The sequence below is a fragment of the Palaemon carinicauda genome, chromosome 22 (genome assembly GCF_036898095.1).
Source record: "Palaemon carinicauda isolate YSFRI2023 chromosome 22, ASM3689809v2, whole genome shotgun sequence".
NCBI lineage: Eukaryota > Metazoa > Arthropoda > Malacostraca > Decapoda > Palaemonidae > Palaemon > Palaemon carinicauda.
The window spans coordinates 76525520-76535519 of NC_090746.1; positions in this window are offsets into that span (position 1 = coordinate 76525520).

The following is a 10000-nucleotide window of genomic DNA, read 5'->3' on the forward strand; positions in this document are numbered from 1 at the left end:
CTTGATTTTCTTCTTTCCTTCTCAGCATCATTCCCTCAAGTCCGATGATTCCGTCAGTCCTTATTTCATACTTTTTATTCAGAGAGAGAGAGAGAGAGAGAGAGAGAGAGAGAGAGAGAGAGAGAGCCTTACCTTATTGCCTTATTCTATGTTTGGGTTCCCCAAGTACCTCAGTGTGAGGCACCTCGTATATCCACCAGAGAGTTTTTCACAACTAAAAAGTGACCTGATTATCCTGAGGGTCAAGTGGGGAGTGTCTCTGGCAATGCATGTTTTTGAGCCACATTTGGCCTAAAATTAATCTGATACATATACTGAAATTATCCTACGGATCTATTGGAACTTTCCGCGGATCCATGGGGTCTGAGGACCAAACTTTAAGAAACAATACTCTAATAGAAAACCTAGTTTTTTTCTTTTTTATCTCTCACGATTTAGTACAGGCGAGTGTGAATTGAGATGTAAATTATATGACTTTGTAAAGTTATATTTTTTGTTAGCCATCTGTAGTATTTAATCTAGATTTTTTTTTTATTTAAATCTTAAAACTACTAAGCCGTAGATCTAAAAGAACTGCAAGTTAAAGTATTTCAGATAATTGATTTATATGATTGACACTCTGAAACTTCAGAACAAAAACTTAGCATGTAAGTATATATATATATATATATATATATACATATATATATGTATATATATATATGTATATAAATATATGTATATATATATAAATATATATGTATATATATATATATATATATATGTTTTTTCAAAAAGGCCCATAAAAGAAACACAGGAAATATGAATAAATCACACTATATTTCGGTCAATAAACATCGACCCCTCTTCAAGATGTAAAGTAAAAGTGAGGATTACAGTGGAGAGTGACGGTTTATATATGAAAGCAAAAGGGTGTTTTCAATTGTTCTATAGTTGTTATAATTGCTGGAAGGATTAGCCAAATTTAATTACATCCAGGAGCGTGTTCTTATTGTTGAGCCGCTTGGAGGAAGTCTTGACCTCTGATGCATGTCTGGTGGTCGGTCTCCGTGGATTATCTTCCTAATGATAGGGTTGAGAAGAGTATTGTCCACTGTGTCAGCTTTCCATTGGCCCCCAGATAGGTTCATTGTGTTTGATTGATTTATGATGGCTGATTCCAGGATTTTCCTTCTGTACGGACAGGTACTCTTAAAAAGCAAAGACGACTCACTCCAGTTAATCTGGTGCCCTAAATCCCTAAGGTGAATGAAAATCCCCGAGTTTTCATACCCATATCTAACAGATCTTTTGTGTTCGGATAATCTTTGAGATAGCGAACGGCCCGTTTGCCCAACGTACACTTTTTCACAATCCCCACATGGTACTTTGTAAACGCCGGATTCTATTTCTCTTTTATTTTGATAAACATTAATAAGGGCGCTTCCTATGGTCTTTGGATATGAAAAAACAAAGGGGTTCTCAGTTTTGATATGATTTGTTATATTTTTAATACCTTCTATATATGGGAGTTTTATCTTATTTTTAAAATCTCTTTGGTTAGTAACATCATGATCTTTATAATATATCGTGTTGGCTTTGTTGAAGGCCTTTTCTATGACATACGTCGGGTAGAATAGCTGGGCGAGTTGTTTACGGATGATTTCAAATTCTTTATTTAGTTGGTAGGCTGGGGAACAGATTCTCAAACCTCTAAGAAATAGATTGCAAGCTACTCCAATTTTTACAGAAATGTCGTGATAACTAAAGAAATGAATGTAGGAAATAGAGAAAGATGGTTTTCTATACACAGTGAAATTATACCCCCGTCGATTCCCTTATAATTAGTATGTCCAAAAAAGCTAATTTTACATCTTTTTCCCATTCAGTTTTAAATTTTATGCTAGGGACTAGGGAATTTAAATTATTGAAAAATATATTGAAATCTCCCCAGCTATCATCCCAATATGTGAAAATGTCATCAACATAGCGTTGCCAAACCATGTTCGTAGGTTTAATTGTTGTTAAAATTTCTGTTTCAAAGTATTCCATGTAGAGGTTAGCTAAAATTGGAGATAACGGGCTGCCCATACTACAACCAAATTTCTGTTTGTAAAAATTTCCATTGAAAGAGAAAACGTTATTTGACACGCTTAGTTTAATTAACTTAATTTTTTTTTTCAATACCAAGGGGGAAGTGATCTTCGTAAGGGATTAATTTTTCCCTCAAGAAACCTAATACATCGTTGATCGGGACCTTTGTAAATAGGGATTCTACGTCAAGACTCAAGAGTTTTACATTGTTTACCGGGATATTTAATCTATTGAATTTCTGGATGAAGTCCTCTGCATGCTTAATATGAGCTGAAGAAAAGCTCCCTAGAAAGGGAGACAGCAAGTCTGCTAACCATTTTGATATATTATATATAAATGACCCTTTACATGAGACGATTTGTCGTAAGGGAATACCGTCCTTATGAGTTTTTGGGAGACCGTAAAAAATATGGCAACAATAAGAACACGCACCTGGATGTAATTAAATTTGGCTAATCCTTCCAGCAATTATAACAACTATAGAACAATTGAACACACCCTTTTGCATTCATATATAAACCGTCACTCTCCACTGTAATCCCTCCTTTTACTTTACATCCTGAAGAGGGTCGATGTTTATTGACCGAAATATAGTGTGATTTATTCATATTTCCTGTGTTTCTTTTATGGGCCCTTTTGAAAAAACATGTTAAACTGTTCGATTACAGTTATAAATAAGACACACACACACATATATATATATACATATATATATATATATATATATGTATATATACATGTATATATATATATATATATATACACACAGAGTATAATTCGTGGAAATATCGTAGCACATGCATCCCGGTTTTTTTTTATTTCAATCCGGTAGATAAGTACATAAATTTAGCTTTGTAGTAACATTTGGCATTGTTTCTATAAGGAGGTATACTAATGGTGCAAAAAAAAATAAACAATAGAACTGAGAGAGAGAGAGAGAGAGAGAGAGAGAGAGAGAGAGAGAGAGAGAGAGACTGTTGGGTTTATGGAAGTTGCCTTGATCTGTAATACAGGAAATGCTTTTATCACAGTTGAAAAATACGATACAGTTGATCTTATCTTCGCCGATGAATAAAGGTGAATGATATATATGAAAGGCTCAAAACGAGGAAAAATTAGAAAAAATATCTTTCTATCATCTACGTTAAAACAATATGCATATTGGTGGGAATTACTAGTGATAGGGGAAACAGTTCTCTTATCGTTTTCAAAGATATGAAAAACAAAACACCTCCAGCGATGGTCCCTAGAAACGTTGATCAATGATAAGTTGTAATGTTGAGGAGGATATAAATAACTGAATCCATTATTTGATAGGAGATGATAATATTTGCAGCAAAGGAAAAGGTTAATTTCTTGAACACGATAGAATGGGCACAGGCCCCAGAGATAAGAGGGATGAAAATACTTTTAGACCAGATTGCAAGATCTTCGTTTTCACAGAAACAGTCTTGCTTAATGGTATTATCTTCAAAGCAATTCTTTTGCGAAAAGATCAACACGATTTTTCAAAATTCCTAGTTCCTTATTGTATTTGCGTAATTGTTGACGCAAATCCTACCACAAATTTAGTCAATTTAGACATATTTCTTTGAGAGTCAGTTTTGGCAATTGTCCGTATCTAGTCTTTGACAAGCTACGGCAGGACAAAAGAAGAGGAGAAGGAGGACAGATGTTTATTACTTTTGAATTGATTTAACAAACATTTCATATTCCCATTTTTTTTCAGGAATATATTTATGCATATCATAATCAGTGCATATTTGCAAATATTTCAACGAAAAAAAGAAATATAATTTCTCAACACTAAACGAATTGTGATCAGTTTAGATAAGCTGTGGAATATACAGGAGAGATACGAAATGTACTTAATTGTTAGTAATGTTAAGGAAAAGATAGTTATACATAGAAGAACAAAAATAAAATCATATTAAGTACAATTTCCATTCCTTGTTTATCTGCTTGTTATATATTATGACAGTGTCATGTGTGAATTCAAGCAAGGTTTAGTTCACGTCATTACTTTGCGTCGTTTAATGAATTATTATCTAAAAAATGGGTTTAGATGAATAACTGCTCACTATTCTCGAATTTCTTCACGTGTAGTGATTTATGATAAAGATTATCATATATGGAACATATGGTGCCATCCAGGTTACCGTAAAAGAGAAAGGCTCTAAAGTTTTGAGAAAGATCAGGTATTTATACTACTAAGGATAATGCAGTATATTCTAATTTATTTTTAAAATTTTGACAGTGTAACAGCTATTCATCTCAAAGGTCTAATGTCACTAACACCCAAGTCTTATTTTCAACCCGTATATCTGAGCCGTAAATAATGATGTCTATATATTTAGATACACACCTACACACACACAAACACTTATACACACACGCACACACTTACACACACAGACACATTCAACCCTTCCCATCCTCTCGCTCTTTCCTAACTAGAGCCAGCTGGTTCGGCAATGTGTGAGAGAGTGTGGTTTCCGATTGTACGTACCTCTCACGGTAACCCCCTCTCACCAGGTAATGACTATTTCCTGTCCCCACCAGAGGGTGACCCCCCCCAAAAAAAAAGGAAAAAAAAAAAAAATATATATATATATATATATATATATGTATATAGCCAAAAAATTTTTTTTATTATATTAGGAGACCAGTAAATGAAAAATGAAAAATAATTAGTTTTTGCTAAGTATATGAAATAGAAAAAAAAGACGAGAAACCCATATGGCTTTGAGCGATGAATTTGGACTGCCATATGAGGAGAAACTGTCAGATGATATCTCAGTTCTTTGAAGTTAAAAGAGAGAATTATAAAAAGAGTCTATGAAAAGACGGATAGTGGTATCTTTTGATCCTGTGGTGTTATTTGCAAAGGTAAAATATATTTCCATATCTTCAAAGAAGGAATGTAATATGTGCAGAGAAAATACTAGGGAAGTTATTGTAAGGTGCAGCCACTTATATTTTGTGCCATTTTAATGGAAGAAATAATGGTCAGTTATAGTAAATGTAATATAGTTGAATGTATGGAAAAACAACGTTTTATGTATGAAGTCAAAGATTCATTATAAAATGGAAAAATAGCAAATAATCTAACATGAAGGATGCAAAGTTAACTGACGATCATGTAGTTCTACGTCAAACGTGTTAAAAATAGCCTTATGTAATTCCATCTAATCTGTGAATACAAATGAATATGTAAACTCAAAATTGGTGAACCATATAAGAAATATTAATTTTCTGTTGGAGTCTATTTTTTCCTTTTATGTTCTTATTTTTCTTCTTGCCAGCAGACACTAACACATCTTCCATATTCCATAAATTTTGTTATATCAGGTGACTTGTTATGGACTAACAGGGAGGATTGATATCCCTCCTGGAAACTGGATTATAGTATCACTCTCTGGAAATGATCTTATATTTTTGTCTCAGGGAAAAGACTGAGGTCTGAAAATGTTCTCAGTAGTACCTCGATTCATTAGTCATTAGTAGGAGTAAGGGATGAAAATTTCAGAGTTACTTAGGTTATCACCTTTCATTGATGAAGCAACGGGATATCGTTAGAATATACACACATTCATTTGTTAAGATGAGATCGATTACTTATTCAGTTACATAGTTGTGCGAATTAACCTTGGTGAAGATAGGCACATCTTACACCCTAAATAGATCGTTGACTTTCCAAGATGATACATATTCAAGGAAACATACGTTGCTTTGATTATGAAATACGCACCACCAAACGATAAAGAAGAAACTATAGTCAATTTCTTTTACCGATGCAGATTTGCACCGACTCGCTGCGGTGCCCTTTTAGCTCGGAAAAGTTTCCTGATCGCTGATTGGTTGGACGAGATAATTCTAACCAATCAGCGATCAGGAAACTTTTCCGAGCTAAAAGGGCACCGCTGCGAGTCGGTGCAAATCTGCCTCGATAAAAGAAATGGACTATAGTCATTTAAGGAATAAATGCATTTTGAATAGCAACATGCGCAACGGCTATTTGCCTTAACATCCACAATAACACTTTATTGATAATATATTCCTGCTTTTTTATACAAAAAAAAAAAAAAACCACAACAACAACAACAATCCTTGTTCATACTGGGGATAATTGTTTGAAAGCGATTATATTGCTATTTTAATCAGTCTAATAAAGGACTCAAAGAAGCTCAAGTAATCAAAAACTCTGATTAATTAAGGAAATCTAGGGGGAAATAAATATATATTCAAAGCTTTCACTACAAATTAAAATGTGGTTAGAGCTTTTCATGTTATAAGTTTGGTATTCATCCAAACACCTTTTGAGATGAAAAAGCCTTTTAATCAAAGCTATAAAGCATTAATACTCACAACATTTTAATTATAATTATAAATAAGAACATATTATTAGGCTTTAATACACAGAGAAATACATGTGCATAGGAATATATATGTATATATATATATATATATATATATATTTAAAAATGGCACGAGTGTGTGTGCATATACACACCCACACACACAAACATATATATACTCACATATATATATATGTGTGTGTATATATATATATATATATATATATATTTATATATATATATAGATAGATAGATAGGAATTACAGGTGAAGATATAATATTTGGTGTGCAGCAGGGTCCAAAAAACATCAGTTAACAGGCTATAATTTATTTAGAGACGTTTCGAACATTGCAATGTTCATTATCAATCTGTAAAAGATATAAATATAAAATTCTTAAAATTTGTATAATAATTTAAAACAAAATAGTAAAAGAGTATTAAAACATTATTGATTTTATAACGGAAAATCGTAAAAAACTAAAACAGTAAAACAAAAGAGAACCATTGTTCACCAGATCATCCATAGGAAAAGGTGAAGAACGAATGAGTAAAAATTGTTACCCTCCTACGACTTCAGTTATGCTAAGAAAAGAGGAGAGGCAGAGATATTAGAGTTTAAAGAAGGAACAAGCCGTTTGATATATAATGACTCAAGGGTAGTTAGAAATTCGCTTTGTTTTGTCCAACCAATAATTGAAAAGTGTTTTTTTTCTTTACTTGGATTTTGCAAATGGCGGCATGATTCCTTATATTAGAAAATTCTGGGTTACCAAGTCTCTGACCCGTTCTAAAGCTGTAACCATATGGGATACAGCTTTAGAACGGGTCAGAGACTTGGTAACCCAGAATTTTCTAATATAAGGAATCATGCCGCCATTTGCAAAATCCAAGTAAAGAAAAAACACTTTTCAATTATTGGTTGGACAAAACAAAGCGAATTTCTAACTACCCTTGAGTCATTATATATCAAACGGCTTGTTCCTTCTTTAAACTCTAATATCTCTGCCTCGCCTCTTTTCTTAGCATAACTGAAGTCGTAGGTGGGAAACAATTTTTACTCATTCGTTCATCACCTTTTCCTATGGATGGTCTGGTGAGCACTGGTTCTCTTTTGTTTTACTGTTTTAGTTTTTTACGATTTTCCGTTATAAAATCAATAATGTTTTAATACTCTTCTACTATTTTGTTTTAAATTATTGTACAAATTTTAAGAATTTTATATTTATATCTTTTACAGATTGATAATGAACATTGTAATGTTCGAAACGTCTCTGAATAAATTATGACCTGTTAACTGATGTTTTTTGGACCCTGCTGCACACCAAATATATATAAATATATATATGTTGTGTATATATATATATATAGATATATATATATATATATATATACATAGATATTTATATATATATATATAGATATAGATATAGATATAGATATATATATATATATATACATATATGTTGTATATATATATATATATATATAAAGGCCTATATATATATATATATATACATAGATATTTATATATATATATATATACATAGATATTTATATATATATATATATATAGGCCTATATATATATATATATATAGATATATATATATATATATATGTATATGTATATATATAGATAGATATATATATATATATAGATAGATATATATATATATATATATATATGTATGTATATGTATATATATAGATAGATAGATAGATATATATATATATATATATCTATATCTATATATATATTGATAAATTTTTTGCACATTTAGACGTGTTTTTCATATTCAAATAAGCCATATATATTTTTGATACATTAATGTCTGGATTCTCTTAACGACCTCGGGATCAGAGCCCCAGACGAAATCACACAAAGACAAGAGCTTGTGTCCGGCCGGGAATCGAACCCTGGTCGGCAAGCTTGTATAGACAGTGACTAAACCACTTGGCCACGATCTTTCTTCGTGGCCAAGTGGTTTAGTCACTGTCTATACAAGCTTGCCGACCAGGGTTCGATTCCCGGCCGGACACAAGCTCGTGTCTTTGTGTGATTTCGCCTGGGGCTCTGATCCCGAGGTCGTTAAGAGAATCCAAACATTAATGTATCAAAAATATATATGGCTTATTTGAATATATATATATATATATATATATATGTGTGTGTGTGTGTGTGTGTGTGTGATTATATATGTTTATTTATATATATCATCGTCATCATTATCATCATACGTTGCTAGTCGACTGCAGAATAAAGGCTTCAGGTATGTCCTTGCACTGAGCCAGTCCTCGCCTGCAAATTTCATTAGCTTCTTTTATCCATTATTATTATTATTATTATTATTATTATTATTACATGCTAAGTTACAAACCTAGTTGGAAAAGCAGGATGCTATAATCCCAGGGGCTCCAAGAGGGAAAATAGCCCAGTGAGGAAAGGAAACAAGATGAAATGTAATACTTTGAGAGCAGTAATGACGTAAAAATAAATATCTCCTATATAAACTATAAAAACTTTACAAAACCAGAGGAAGAGAAATAAGATAGAATACCAAGAGAACTCTAACCCAAGACAGTAGAAGACCACGGTACAGAGGCTATGGCACTACCCAGGAATAGAGTATAATGGTTTGATTTAGGAGGAAAGTGACTACTGAGCAATGACAGTAACCCTTGGGTGAAGAAGAATTGTTGGGTAGTCTCATTGTTGTCAGGTGTATGAGGACAGAGGAGTGTATGTAAAAAATAGGCCAGACTATTCGGTGTATGTGTAGGCAAAAGGAAAATTAACAGTAACCAGAGAGAAGGATCCAATGTAGCACTGTCTAACTATTCAATGGATCACATAACTCTCTAGCGGTAGTATCTCAACGGTGGCTGGTGCCCGGGCCTAACTATTACCTATAATCTGACATCACAGTGAAGGTGCCAACGACACTGGAAATGTTTTAGATATAAGTTAATATATTATATGAAATTATTTTTAGACACTGAAATAAATTCATGCGAACGTCACCCACTCAAAATATAAATCGTAAATACTCTTACACATTTCCTGAGGATATTGAAAATGAATAATTTGAGGGATCTTAATGTAGAAGTTGATTCATATATGACATTTATATGCAATTAATTCATATAATGAACGTGACCTATTGGTGTGTAATATATACTTATGGCCGAAAGTAAAATCCCTTTAACATCAAGGGAACATAGGCCATGGTATTTATGAGGATCGTTTCGAATATTTCGTCAAATAACTTTGATATTTATAGTACAGCCGACAAACGTCATTTGCATAAAAGCTTTTCACCGGTGAAAATAGATTTCAGAGTTCAAACGTTGTAATAGCCACGATTAAATAAATACGTTTTATCGCAATGTGTGGAAATTTCCTCTTCTGTTGGACTAGTAAAAAGTCTAGATGGTTACGTTTCAAACAGCTCTGTCCTTTGATATTTAATTTTGTTAGAACAATTAATTGAGGCTCATATTTGTTAACATCACTGGAAGTAAAAATAATGTTTTTTTTTTTTATGACTAATGTCTACTTTGTAATTTTC